At 33.4% G+C, this 15,838-nt stretch overlaps 1 protein-coding gene and 1 long non-coding RNA gene across 2 annotated transcripts in view; both read left to right on the top strand.

Annotated features, from left to right (window-relative positions):
- The window catches only part of pyd (zonula occludens-like protein polychaetoid), a 197,193-nt gene that overhangs the window by 141,997 nt on the left and 39,358 nt on the right, over window positions 1-15,838 (top strand).
- Window positions 2,007-3,944, top strand: LOC148284257 (uncharacterized). The gene is made up of 2 exons (XR_015825366.1): window positions 2,007-2,203; window positions 2,287-3,944. It is a non-coding gene; the product is annotated as an uncharacterized LOC148284257 (long non-coding RNA).

Raw genomic sequence — 15,838 nt, 5'->3', positions numbered from 1 at the left:
CATCATTCCTGAATCCCAATTTAAAAATGCATGGTTTGCTGTATTGGTACGCTAATCGTAGCGTATCTCGGTAATTTTTTACATGTCTGTGTGCAAGATGACTAGAGCCCTTATGTCGTTTCTTTGTTTCGTAAGTTTGTTCGTATCTCGTATATACATCATACACTAACACAATCAAAATCATATTTTGATCCACTCCGGTCCACTCGTTATTTAGCCAGCAACCTAAATGTTTAAATCGGGTAACCTGGTCCATCCCATTACCATCTACAGTGAGGCAGATATTAATGTCTCTCCGTTTGCCGTTGTACCCTAGCAGCTATTGATCTGATGCGTGTACATCTAATGCTATGTATTTTAAAAATAGAAAATATGGAATAAAATGTAAATTGATGTGTGTGCGGGCGGTTTTTGAACTCATTAACCCTTTATAGGACTCCGAGAACAAAGTGGTACATAAATATGCCACCAGAGTTGAGGTATTCATTTTCTAATATTTCATACTAATAATCAGTCTATGTCACAAGAGCATCGTAATAATGTCCACTCGTAGATCAGTCTTCCGCTCAGCTTTTTCAAAAGCAGTAGGTTTATTATCTTAAAAAATAATGTTTTTAATTAGGTTTGCAAGACATAAATCAACACAAAATATCTGTCCTATAAAGGGTTCACCGAGCTCGCACCAAACACTGTTTCGGGAAGGCTATTCCATTTCTCCACAACTCCATTTGTCAGAAAGTTCTTCCTGGGGTTGGATTAGAAAGAGGTACATACTGTAGTATTTGTATTTCTGCCTATGTTTGGAAATCTATATTTATTTATTTTCTTGTCTTTTATTATTGATATAAAAGACGAGTTATACTTTAATCCACAAATTTGGAATATAAAAACCGTTTTCATCTTTTTCAAAACCGTTTTCATCATTTTCATAAAAGTAACCGGTTTCATAATTTTCGCAACATCTTCGAGACTGGTATCCTTATCAAAAAATTCAATGTATTTATACCAAACAGAGATAAGGATACAGAATTCAAAATTATGTGAGAGTAAATTAAATTAAATTATTTTTGTCTAAATTATCATTAAGAAAGTGAAGATACCAGTCTCGAATATGTCGTGAAAGTGATGAAACCGGTCACTGGATATTCCAAATTTGTGGATTAAAGTATCTAATCTTTTATTTCTACAATAAATTACAATGAACTTCCTTGCATCAAGAATTCCAAAAATTTTTAATATTTTCTTGTCCGTTATGTAAATGGATTCTATAAATCAATAAGAAAAACTCATAGCATATATATTGCAATAGATGTAGAACATTTTAGAGAAGAGAGTATAGAAGTCTGTGCATTTTTAGGGATTATGTGTAACAGTTTACTCGTAATGGGCTTATCTAGAGTTTTATCTTGAGTTAGGATTTCAAATGGATTTACGATGCGAATAATGATGGGTGCAGAAAACGAGGAAGACTGAGAAAGACATGGCACAACCAAATCCAACAAATACTTAAAGATGGACATGTCAAAATTCAGAATAATCGACATGCGTGCATGATGAGATATATGAATGTAGAGGAAGCGAGTTCTGTATAGAAAGACAATGATATGACTTTCTCTCCTCTGTTTAACCCCACAGCAAAAAATGGTTTGTTTTTATCTTGTGCTTACAAGCGCATCTCAATATTCATCTGGTGCATCATAAATATACTAAATTGTTAGATAAAATTACGTCTAAGTAAAGGATGTATAAAGGGATACCGGTATTTGTAATTTAAAAAATTGTTTGCTTCTAAATTTGGTATATTTTTTGTTTATTTTGTAAACTTTATTAAATAACATAATATAATTGCATTTATTAACAACTTTGAAAATATTATTTTAAAGTGTAAATCATGTTTAAAAAAAAAAAAGTAATCCTGTAATTACGTAATACCTACTGTAATCATGATTTTATTTGTATTTTTACGGTCAAAGTTATACTGCGTCGCGGCCGAGTATTTCAAGTTCATATCATTACGTTGGTATTGGTATGCTTTGCTGATTCGCTACTAGCTTCAGAATCGTACGCCATGTTGTTGTGGGCGATGTGAGCACGTTTTAGTGCGTGTCTGTTTTAATATATTGTAAATATACTTACATTTCAAGATAAAATTAATGAATTCCAATTTTATTATTAAATTCAAGTGGATATTAAAAAAAAACAGGCATGTATTTTACTTTGAAACATATAACCTATACTATTCTTTATAAATTTTGTCGAGATGCTAAATATTTCGTTTTGTTTCAGAGTTTCGAAGAATATTCCTTTGTGAAATTTAAATACGATATCAAAAATGAAAGATTGCGGAAGATCGTGATAGTGGTTTAACTTGTTTTTAAATTATAAAGTGAAAAATATGACGGAGCTGAGCTCATCTTGTACAGAGTCAAGTTCTTTACTTGTCGACTCTTTTAAGACAGCTAGGAAACTTTTAAAGAAACCCGTGGATTACAATAATTTAAATGAAGTTCATTCTCGATGTAAAAGTATAATAGAAAAGTTAGGGACTACACTCGGAGCCCTCGAAGATTTTGACAGCTCTCTTAAGAATACTGAAAATGTCAAAGAATCAAACAGTTGCCGCGAAGATAAATCTAACCCTCTTTACCGAAGAAAAACTAAAAGAAAACACCTTGAGACTGAACATTATATTTCGGATCATCACAGGACTAAAAAAAATCCTTTAAAATCAGTATTATCGCAATCATCTGTACCGAAAAAAAAGAAAAGGCATACTTTCAAGCCGTTTAAGAATCCTTTAGATTTGATTGAAGAGTTTTCTGCAGAGCATATTAAATCTGAGGAGGTTCCGGCTGGTGAAATAGTTCAAACTTCCGTTGGCAGATGCGAAACGATAGCCAGTGTATTATCTCCTCTTACAGCCACAAATACCTGGGAACTCCTTCAACTAAGAAAAATGATGGAAGATCCCTTTTTGCCCGCAGCACGTAAGGAATATTTGCCAAAAAGAATTTTAGAGTTAAATGAAAATATTATTCAAGATTTACTCAACCGAGTAGAAACTTCTGATCGATCGGAATTTTTCCTTTTGGATAGACTTCACAAGCTGAGCAACGATGAAAGTCTTTCTGCTGATCAAAAGCAGCAAGCGGAATGCGTTTTGACTGCGCTTAAAGATAAAATTATTAATGATGTGATGAAAAACGTCGGCGATAGTGAAACTAATTACGATAATACCATAGATAAACTTAACTCGCTTCTAAGAATTCCGTGGATATCTTTAAGTGACAAAAAAGTCTTTATCGAAAAGGTTATGGAGATTAGAGGGAGAATAGCCAACGGAATCTCCAAACAAACTCATGTGCCTTTAGACGATGGATTACAAATACTCGAAAAATTTCGACTCGTTATGAAAGACCCCTTTTTGAGCCAAGAAAGTAAAGTCAAATTAATGCAGAAAGTGAGATATCTTAGAAACACTACTATCGCAACCCTGACAAAAGAAGCCCTTGAAGAAAACAATACCGATTTAATTACTAAATTAAATTCCATGCTTCAAGACCCATTTCTCCCTTATCAGAAGAGGCTCTCCATTGTTCAGAAAATAAAAGACGTTGAAGTCAAAGCGTCTAAAGAATTGAAACATACAAAAATAGAATTAAAAGAAAAAATAATGACTTCTCTAAATGAAATCTTAGGTTTTGAAGGAACAAATTTAGAATTCATCGTTGGTTATGGAGTGCAAAATCCAAATTACGTGCGTTGTATTCATATTTGGAATCCGGAAAAGGCATGACTTCAGTTTATCCGGCTCCCAATTATTTTATTATCAATTTACCTTCATTATGATCATAGGTAAATAAAAAAAAGTGATAGGATAGGATGCAATCGAAATTATGTTTATAGGATAGGATGCAATCGAAATTATAAATATTTTATCATCATTATCTTTTTATTTATAACTCTCTTTTTGGTGGTTTTGGATTTAATAATGATCTTCTAAATAACTTATTTATCAAATGTGCATAATATTGATACATAAAGAAACAGCTGGAGATCATTTAAAAATATTATAAAAATAAATTTTTGTTATGAGTGTTACACAATTTTATTATTTTACATGTGTGTTCTTACAAAATAATAAAATTGTGGAACACTAATAAAAAAGTTTTATTTTCATAATTTATAATGAAGTGTTACGAACTCTTTTTTTTCTTCCGTTTTTTAATTGCAGGTCTTAGAATGAATCACATTGTATTCATAGTATCTGGTGAATTATTGAATACTAAACATTTTTTTTTTGTAAACTGTAATTTTTCTGCGTTAATACATCCGCCCCGTGGTCAAATCAACTGCGTCTGCCTACCATGCAAGAGGTCTCAGGTTCAATTCCCGGCATGGTTGACATGAAGGTGTTTTTATGTTTACACTAGAATATTTCATGTAACAAAAATGATCAAGGTGCACTGCGGTTTGTGAGCCAAGGCAATGAATGCCCTATGCATTATTATGGACAATGAGGAAGTTCAATGTATTTTTACCTTTTTTTATTTGTTAATAGACTACTAAACTAAGCCAGCCATAAAAAAAAAATATGTATCATCAGTGCTGATTTTTTAAAGGTTTGTATTTCTGAAATCACTCCGCGTGTGACATCTCGAGTTCTCTTCCGCTTCTCGTCAGTTCTGCCAATTGGCACGTTGACGGAAAGTAAACCGGAAATCTTTCACAACTCTTACATTGGTTGATTCATATGAACTAGTGACGTCGTTCAGAGATGGTTGTTAATAATTTTTTTTTCAAGAATACATTTTTTACACCCAATTTCCCGTAGGGCTGAACTTCCTCATTGACCGATAAAACTTGAGTGAACTATACTGAACTTCATCATTGAGTTAAAATTAGAACTAAAATAATTAGGACTCCTAGGTAAGTAAGGTGAATAAACTTCAACATTTTTTTTAATTAATGGAAAACTCGTGTATTCTGTACATAATATTAAAAAATACTTTTAAAAACTACATTTCCCTTTGTCTCAGCGAAAAAAAATGTCATGTACCAACAACATTTTACCATTATTTATACATTAAAAGCACTTCTTTGTAAAGCGTAAGTGAGGGCTAGATTTCTAACTGTCGATGCGCTCTGTAGCTGCAAGATGTGTTGTAATCTAGCTGCTATATAATTATTACAATTTAATATAATTGGATCGGTGAACTAGAATCCCTCATCAATCCCCTAGGCCTTTTTGTAGTCGCAAGACGTATCTGATTGTTTTTTTACAGCACCCTTGAGGTGATTTTCACAAAAAATGGTGCTGTATAAATTATCCAAAATAAATAAGTATCATCATTAACTTCTCATGCCTGAACTAAAAAATGTCGACTGGGATAAAAAATATTATTCTTTAAATCTCAATTGAATTAGTAGTTTTACTATTGACCGCTAGATGGCAGGCATTGTTTAAGTTTTTACATTAAAAAAAAATTCTTTCCGTTTTCTCACTACACCAAAAATCCAACCGGCTGGATAAAAAAGCGTGGGGAGGATCAACTTTTGTCCTGTAATAATACATTTAAAAATATTATTTATTTATAAAATGGCAGGTAAACGCACGAATCAATACCATGAGTAACCTCCACTCGATTTCCTTTAGTAAAATTTCACCCGCGAGTAGAAACGAAATAATTGAAATAATAAATAAGTATCCATGCTAATTTTACTGGGCTCGGTGCATTGTCACGATACGTCTGAAATGGGTATATAACTTTTTGATTTAAAGTTTAACAGTCTATTATTTTACTCAACTATGCGTTTTGCACGGCAGTGTTGAGGCGACAACGCTCATTTATCAAAAGTAAATTTCAAACTATCGTTCTATGAAGCATCATCTCTATTTAATTAAACGTCAGTGTCAAATAGTTGAAACATAACCTATTTGTAATTATTTAAAAAAATAAATTAATATAAAAATCATTACTTGAAAATACAATAAACAATTAAATATAAAAAACAAAATGTTTCAAAAATAATCATCTACCTGCCGGTCTTCCTCGTGTATGTGCGCAATCATCATTCCCTTTCCGCTTCTAATGGTGCATAGGGCGCTGCATTGGTACACCAATCGCAGCGCATCTCGATATTTTTTTTGGTACATGAAGGTAAGATGACCAGTCTTACGCTTCAGGTACCAGTCCAGGGATTATGAAATATTCTGGTGTGAAAATACCCTTTTTTAATAAATATGTATTTCATATCAACCATGTCGGCAATTGAACCCGAAACCTCTCGCATGGTAGGCAAACGCGCTGACCATTACACCACGAGGCCGATATATGTGTGCAAATAAACGCAAATTTACCTGAGCTAGATTTTGACTCCGTCAAAATTTACTTGGTTTGAAAACAATCGTCCTAAACTAAAATGTCGTATATCATTTTTATCACTTGTAAATAATTAACTAGGTAATACTTATTTTCCGCGTTTAAATAGGAGTTTTCCTACTGACATTTCTCGGGGGAACTGCATTAAAATTATAATAATACATGCCACGACACCAGTCTGACGAAGTCGGTCATTGCGAAACCCGGTCACTGGTGAAAATTATAAATAAAAGTTGAATTATACTAAATACTTATTTTTATAATATGTACCTACATGTGTTGTATAAAAAAATGTGTCTCCTGTCGAACCATAGAAAGTGGTGATATAAAGTAACATAAAAAATAAAACAACTATAAATGTAGAATTTAAAAAAATACAAAAAAAGTATTTTGTATACTTCTTTCTCATTATGTTCGATGCAGCCTTAAACTTGGCACCCTAATTGTACCGTATCTAGATGATTTTCGTCACACGGAAAGTAAGGTGATCAGTCTTAAGCTTCGGGCACCAGTGCAGGAATATTGAAATACTGCAGTATAGAACCACCTTTAAAACAAATATTTTACGTTTCCTGGCAGGGTGTGCCAGGAATCGAACTCAGGACCCCAAGAATGATAGGCGAACGCGCATACCACTACAAGTTCTGGTTTTGCTTCACGCTAAGAAGAACTGTATTCTTTATACGTTTAAAATATGTAAAGTAAATTTAACGGCATTTTAGGACCAGATGCGCCACAAAAAGTCAAGTTAAAAATGTTTAAGTAAACACTCTTTGTAACAAAAAAAAACATATAAATAATACCTCATTCTTACAATATATTAATTTATTCGGGCTTGACCTTGAATCTGTAGTTTTGGATCTTGCACTGTGAATAATTTAGGACACAATGTATTCCAAGAACAGAAGTCTCAGTCGAGATGGCCCCCAACGGCCTTGGTCAGCTACGACAGCTCCCAGCTACCAGCCAGGTGGTACCTTGTGAGGGGAGGGCCTCAACACCATAAAATACATGCAGATTTTATATGATTTTCGATACCGGAGCATCGAACGGTGGATTGTAGCGATGCCCGTTACCATGTGATGGAAATCATCGAATAACTTTAGAGTCATGATAATATCTAATTAATGCAACTGAACTTTTTGGTCTAGAATCATTAAAATTTATCCACAAAATAGCCACTGATGTCATTGTAGGCTTCTAACTGTAATTGTTACTTAAAATAGTAACAGACACGGAACGGACGCAATACGAGAATATCAGAAATTAGACTACTACCACATTCTTAAACAAGACAAAGACAGTCGCGACTAATAAATCAGGGACTGAAATTATGCAGACGATTTTTACAAAATATGCTTAAAAACGAAAAATTGCGAATAAATAATTTTGCTGTATGAATCGGAAAAAAAAATCCTTTGTTAAATTTGTGTAATTCGTAAGGATTTTGAAACTATTGATTACAGGGTAATCCCAAAATGTTTGGCCACGAAAAAGGAGATCCTTAGTATTTTTAAGAAGTTTTCAAGATTTCCGAATATTTTCCCTCGTGCCTTGTTAGCGAGCTGTTTTGGCGGTCCTACTTTTTCGAGACTCTTTTCCAAGGTCGATCAGATCATTTTAGGTTTTTTCTTTGGTTTAAAAAAGTTTATTTAGGTTTCTCTTTTCTGTTTCAACGTTACAGCTGTTAACTATTTTTCTACGCTTAAACGATTCTTTGTTTTACGAGTTTAAAATAACTAACGGCCACTATCACGCTATTTCCCCGTCAGGATAGGCAGATAGGCACGTAGACAGATAGGTTAGAACTTAGACCCAAGATTATTTACCTTTCGTATCCCCGCATATTCGCACGAGTACATGGCAGAATATAATATTTACGTAGACAGTTCATTACATGTTACTAAATAATTGTATTTTGCCACTTACAGACTTTTTTTATGTCTACTGATTTCGTCAAGACACCAATTAAACTAACATGCAAATCCCACTATACACCTTTACCATAGTAGTTGCACAAAAATATAAAATCACCCGAAAAAAAGAGAGGGGAGGAAGGAAGAAGCATTTGTTTACAAAATGGAACATCTTTCTCTTCCCTTTTTTTCATATTTCTCCCAAATCAAATATTTTTATAAAATATAATCAGTGCACCTTGGTGTTAGCTACTAAAAGCATGCGTCGTATCGGCACGTTGGTTTTATGTTTTTGTTCAACTACTTTGGTGAAGGTTTAAAGTGGGATTTGCATGTCAGTTTAGTTGGTGTCCTGACGAAGAGACAGGTACGTCTCAAAACCTTCGGACATAAAAAAGTCGGTAAGTGGTTGTATACAATTATTTACTTACATTTAACAAAATGTTTGACCACTTGAACCTTTTGTGATTTAATCGGTTATTAAAATAATCGAATTATGCGACTAATAACCAGTTATGTATTATACATCTCTAGAGGATTGGATAAAATATCGATACCAATTAACCTCCATACAAGATAATTTCTCTCGAGAGGCTGTACCTGTATTTTATCGCAGTGTGTGCGCGTCGGAATTACAAAACCGTCGCCACAAGGAGCTGGTTGTCCACCCTTTTAAAGTCTTAGGTCACGGATTCGAGTGCATTGAGCTGGCTTAAGAATTCGGTTGAATAATTTGAGGATTGGTATGCCGAGGATAGTGAGGCAAGAAAGGGTGCTTAAGAAAAAGAACTGTAAAAATATTGCTTTTATTAAAACTTGATTGTGGGGCTATATTTAAGACATATCATATCAAAAATAGCAATCTCAATTTCATTAAATTTATTGATAAAATAAAATAAAAACTTTACCCGCATTGTACAGCATCAGATATTTATTAGAACTGTATAATAATAAAACAATTCTCTTTGAAGTTTTAAGCAGCAATACAGGATAGAATTTCCCTTTTAATTTACAATACATAGTTTTTTTACTCATGGCTGGTATTCCAAACGCTCTCGCGGCCGTATTACGCGAGAAAAACGCCTTTCTCGTGCCGCGAGAGTGGTTCAGAATAGCACCCCAGGGCCCCGTTACAATGGGAAGTTAATATTTATCATCAATTTTATCGACAAAGTAAAATTAAGTTTAAAAAAAAAAAACAAAGTTATGTCGTATTTTGCTATAACAGACCTAAATTATATAATTATTTTTATAAATTATGGAAAATTGATCATTAAACAGTGTATATTATAAATATATGTTAGTTTTTTGTTTTTAAATTGCTGTATTTAAAAATATCTCGTTATTCTGCTTAATGTTACACTACGTTACATCGCAGTTTGCAAATTGTTTTTTTAGCACAGTTTTTTAAGAGATTATTTATAATAATAATAATAATAATGTTTGGATAATTTATATAGTGCCATTTTTGTGAAAATCACCTCAAGGGCGCTGTACAATAATAGGTTATATTATAAACAATCTACTCTCTTCTTCATCAATGCGATAAAACATTGTAATAAAAAAGGGAAAAGGATATTTGTTCCAATCCTCATAATATTCTGTCATCTCAAAAAGTAATGGCTCCATTCTTTCCAATTTTTATATAGCACTTGTATACGCGCGCAGAATCCGAATAAAAAATGGATCTAAAATTAGAATGTATTTTTAATTTTGCATCCGCATTCAAGATTTTAACCAATTTGTATTCTATACACGATACAATATTTTCTGAATCAAAATCTGATATTCTAACCGGGTTATTTAATTGTATGATAAAGATTTAATAGGAAATGTGGATACAGAGAAATTTGATGAATATGTATTTGTACATTTTTTCTATCAATTTCTCGCAGGTGCCTATCCGATATTATACGTTTATAAGAAGTAAAGTCAGACCGCGAGGGAGTTTTTTTTACCTATTGATTGGTTAAAAAAAAAAGGGTATTATTTTCATTTTTGTGAAAATCACCCGAAAAGCGCTACACAATAAATATCTCAACACGTCTTGCAGCCAAGAACGCGTAAGATAAGCGTCTGGTTCTCCGTTTCCAATTATGGTAATTTTTAATAATATAGGAGCTAAATTACAACACGTCTTGCGGATAAAGAGCCCATTGACGTTTAGCAATCTAGTCCCCATTTGCATTTATCGAAAAAATGAGTATGAAGCGTTTAAAAAAAAAAAACGTTTACTAGTCGAATCTAGATTACAACACGTCCACTGAGCGTATGGGCGATTGTAAATCTAGATCCTAATTATAGTTGCAATAAGTTTGTTTTTTTTTTTCATTTCAAGCAGATAATATGAGAGCTAATACCAAATGTCTTACAGCCTAAAAACTTTTTTTGTAAATAAAAAAAATACATTGAACAAAGTACGTCAATTGTAGGTAGTCCAACTTCCGGTATCCTCTGCAGACATGTGGCTAAAGCTAGGGTTTCCTAGGAGAGCGGTGCCCGTATTTTAACGGCCGTAGTGAACGGCGATGCAGTGGACAGCCGTCGTAACGTCGACTAGAGAGTGGTTTCCTAGGGAAACGGTGTTAAATGGTGTTGATAACACCGTTTTCCTAGGAAACCACACTCTAGTGAACCGTTACGACGGCTGTCCACTGCATCACCGTTCACTACGGCCGTTAAAATACGGGCACCGCTGTCCTAGGAGACCCTAGCTTAACAGCTAGGGCTGCGGCTCGGTCCCGTGGTCCGCCTTGCCTCACTCTCCTTAGGTTTACAAGTATGTGTATCAGATTCGAGTTACCTAGTAAAGTAGGAGTAGAGAGAGGTGTATCGGCATGCCAACGTAAGTACATACCGAAGAGAGCTGTTTGACGCCACCTGGGCTTGAGTGACCACGCGTTATTCGCTGACGGGATTGGCAGACATATAATATATTATGTTTACAGATATGGAAATTGAAATCTTGGGATGGGAATATGAATTCTAGGTATATACCTACAGGGCTTATGCCTTTCATGTTATTTTCTCTTAAAGGTTATTCATCTCTGAGATATCTGAGATAACATGAAAAGAGCGGTGCTTCGTTGATTTGCGAAATGAAGGCTTAAATTATGTATAATATTGATGTTAATCAATGCCGAAAACGAGGAAGATCAATAAATACATGGCACGATCAAATCCAACAAATGTTTGAGGATAGACGTCTCAAAATTCGGAATATTTGGTGCGCGTGTATGAGAAGACGAGGAAGCGAGGTCAGTATGGAATGATCGAGGACAAACGACGCGGCGTTATTCTTTGTTGTTATTGTTGATACGCTATTTTACTAGATACTTATCTATATTTAAAATTAAATTCTTAATTAACCTACCCTTAACCGCACTTGATGGTGCTTAGAACACAGCATTGGTACACCAAATGAAGCGTATTTCGATCACCTGTTACATAAAGTCTTACAATTTTTATTAAAATACCGCTGAAGACACCTAATGATTTGTGATGGTTTGTTTGAACTCTACTAAAAACAGGTTTTTCTTGATTTGGGAGTTAGTCCTCGAAAATAAGGCAGTATGGTGCCCCTAACGCAGCCACACCTGACAGCTACCTCTGTGTTATGCAAAACAAATCCGGCCCGTTAATTGTGACGGACCCTCCGAGAGGCACACGTGTCGGTCCTCGCTCCAACATCGGGCTGGTGTCGCGTCATCAGAAACATCCAACTCCTCGTCTGTCGAATACTTCCAAGTGCAGATTATGAGGGTTTCTAGTCCTCAAGATTTCCATTCAGTTAGCTTAAGTTTCTTTTAAGTTTTCTCGAAGTGGTTCCTGGTTATAATCTTCATGTGCAGTGCAAAGTTCCTCTCTGTGATGATCTTCGCTCATAACTGATATGAGTGTCTTGAATGGTATCCTCACGAGATTGGAGAGCTTTAAAGCTTATATCTTAAAGGTATTTATTTATGCAAAAGCATTCACACTGTGTACATAAATAAAACAAGGAATGTCCATGCATTTGCGTAGGTTACACCCTTGTAATGACAAGAATCTGAAGAATTTTATCAAATACATGCCAACCTTTAATATTAGTGGTTTCAAGGACTTTACTGCGCTCAATTTTTAATAATCTAATTGTTTTCATTGTCAAATGTTTTAATTAAGCGAGCTGCGCCTGATCAAATCTTTAAAGTCACTTTGCATCAATTCCTGATAAATATTCATATTGTTTGTAGATACAACTAATTATTTTGGTAGTAGTCTATGTCTTTTAACAATTTTATTAGTTAAACGTAGGGATTCTGCGTTTTACATTTTTACTATTATTAAATCGCCCTTAAAAAATTCAAATCAAATTAAGTATCATCAATTGTAAATACATTGAAGTGTATGATTTATCATTTTTTGTTTTGTTGGAATTGTGACGCCAACAGGAAATTGGGCAATTTCATTCAGCCAATTATCTTCGACAAAATCTTTCATTCCAATTGGAAATTCTCATGTGCCCGTATGATTACGTAATATACACATCTTGGTGATATGATCGCGTAGGCTCCGTGCTTAGGTATCTTTAACTAGTAAATATATTCATTCCGCTAATGCATTCCGGCTGAAGAGGACCAGGCCTATAACATTTCCATGATAATGTTTCGTATTCGTATTTATCGATGCGTAAAAATGTATTCCGTTCGCTACGAAATCTAATCTTCCCACAACACATACTACCGCGGTATAAATGATTATTATTGTTTACAAAAAACTGGTTATGGTTTTTTGTATTCATCGAATCAACTCCAATATAAGCGGGAGCAATTTTTTTGGCGGGCGAGGAATGTCCGTAGAATCGGCCGTAAACTCATTAAAACCGCGATTCTCGTGGCGTTTTCAGAAGGCTTTCATTTCTAGGTGGTTTCAACTTCTTTTCCTTCTATATCAATCCGTATTTCAAGGTTTGGATTATGGATTAGCCAGATACTAGTCGGTCGGCTCATCTAAAATGTAATATCTGAACCACCGTTCCGAGTTCCAACGTTTAATAAATTTATTTATTCATTAAGGAAATCATACAGTCTTTATATAAATACAAGGTACAAAAGAACAATTAAAAAAAGTAAGACCAATTACAGATTTCACACTAATTTATTATGAATGCAGGAGGAGAGGGGAAAAATAATTGCATTCCAAAAAAAGTAAAAATATGAATATTAAATAACAAGTACATAAAATGGAGAAGACATTGTTTAGCTCCAACTTTACTTACCTCCCTCTCTCTTTGCTTCCATGAACATTTATATTTCTTTGTAAAAATTCACAACCAACAATAATTAATTAGATGCAGGTAGTAGATGTACATATGAATAAGTATAAATTAAGAATTGAAATCAAAAGTAAAGTTAAAATTAAAAGTTTAATTTAAAATTAAAGTTAAAAGTTTCAGTTAAAAGTTAAAATTAAAAATTAAAAAGTTAAAATTGAAAGATAAAATTAAAAGTCAAATTAAAAGTTAAAAGTCAAGCAGGAGACAAATTTAAAATGTCTTTAACAGATCTGATAAAATATGGTATTTACAATGTAATATGTCGATGTCACTAAAAATGGCATTATAGGTAATCTGTATTCTTCGAAGAGTGCTATTTTTCAAATAATTAGTCACTGAGTTAGGAATGTCGAAGAGTACAGATTGACGAGTTCTACGGACAGAATTGATTCCACCTCCCGTGGAATGTGCCTTGCGTTGTTCAATAGTTATTTATTATATTCCTCACAACCGGTTTCAGCTGTTTGACATGCATCGACATATTAATATTATTACTAGCTGATATTCAAATTCTGATCTGCCCGATTTGACACAAGTATTCAATGGTAATTTTACCATTTGGAATCACGGCGTGTACAGTTTAAACACACGTCGATGCAGATATATAGAGATGCATACAAATCAATCCTTCATTCCGGCCAGGTATTTGCCTAGCAATTTGGAAAGCTCCGTTCGTGCCAAGACTGGCGAGTGGTGAGTGTGGCGGTTCTTCCCCGAAACAAGTCGCAAATAAGCTTCATTATTATTTTTTCAATTTGTGGCTAGACACTTAGGATGTAGGTACTAAAGTCAGTTGGTAGAACAAATGGCTGATTATCTCCAATGAGAAAACCGCAAATGTACGTTTTTAACTTTAGTAATGTTTTTGTTATGCACAAAAAGTTGAGGAGTGCCTGATCAAAAGTAGCTATTTGCATTATTCAAATGTTTTTCAAAAGTTGCTATTCATCTATGGAGATCAATTATTGGAGCATTTTGAGATCAGAAATGGGTAGGATTTTAAACAAATAGAAAAAAAAGGAAAAATGTAAATGGCCACTCTTGATCTTACACTCCTCAGTTATGTTCGCCTGTGAAACAAAAAAATCTGCACATGAACACGAAAACTTTGGTCTTGACTTATCTACTAATAAATCTCTCTTCTTTTCCTCTCTCTTTTTTCCCCTTTCCAATCAAAGACTAGTATTGATATTAATTAATTTATATACACATTGCTAGTTGTATCCATTTTTTTCTCGCATGCGTTTTGGAACTACAATTATATGAAAAGTACCTTTTATTTTATTGGTTGGTTGGAAGAAATTGATATTTTGGTCAATGTACAAAATGTTTAATAAATCAATAATAATAAATAATTATTTATATAAAACTACTGCAAATAGTCAAATAAATCTTCTTAGTTATTTTTTCGCTTAGTGTAATTATTTAAGTACTTCGATATACGCATAATAAGTGTAAAAATATAATTAAAATAATATATTTTAAAAATATAATATTGCAGCCTCTTGTCCCGGTTTCAAATGGAAGAGTTTTCCTAACAAGTCGGGATGTGAAATTACTCTATGTGAAAGTACAATTTCTATGTATATTTCACTTATGTTAATATTAATAGTTAATACTCCAAGTGTATCAGTTATTACACAATTAATAACAAGCACATACTTAGTAGTAAAATTGTGACTACGCTATGGTATGTGATAACAAAATAAATTATTTGAATTAAATTACAAATTTAAAAGCTTCAATTAAATTTATTAATTTATAGAATCACCATGTGAAGCGCCCTTGAGGTATTATATTATGAAAATGGCCCTATATAAGTTATCCATAATATTAATAATAATCATGTAAATGTATTATACGGTTTTCAATCGTGCACAAAAGCAAGCTTTAAACTTATTTTAAAGTTACTTAAATATGCAGTTTGTATGGTAGTTTTAGGTCACGTATTTTAATCGTCGACAGTCAAATAAGTAGTTGGCCTCTTAGATTTTCGTTTATCATACATAAACACCATACAATTTTCATAAAAGTAATATATTTTTTTATCGTAATCGCAACGTGAACGGGAGATGGCCCTTAAAAAGCAATATTATTCGACCTCTTCTGTGCAGTCATTAAACATGCTTATTTATTTGCCATAAAACAAATACGATAACAGTTAAATACTTAAATAGCCCCCTTTGCTCTCGAGCAAACGAAAAATGTTTGAATGAAAACAATGC

Source organism: Micrasema longulum, unplaced genomic scaffold (genome assembly GCF_059751315.1).
Source record: "Micrasema longulum isolate JH-2025_06_02 unplaced genomic scaffold, ASM5975131v1 h1tg000136l, whole genome shotgun sequence".
In the NCBI taxonomy this organism is placed as follows: Eukaryota; Metazoa; Arthropoda; class Insecta; order Trichoptera; family Brachycentridae; genus Micrasema; species Micrasema longulum.
Note: the sequence above shows the minus strand (reverse complement) of the source record. Positions and strands in the feature narration are given on the sequence as shown.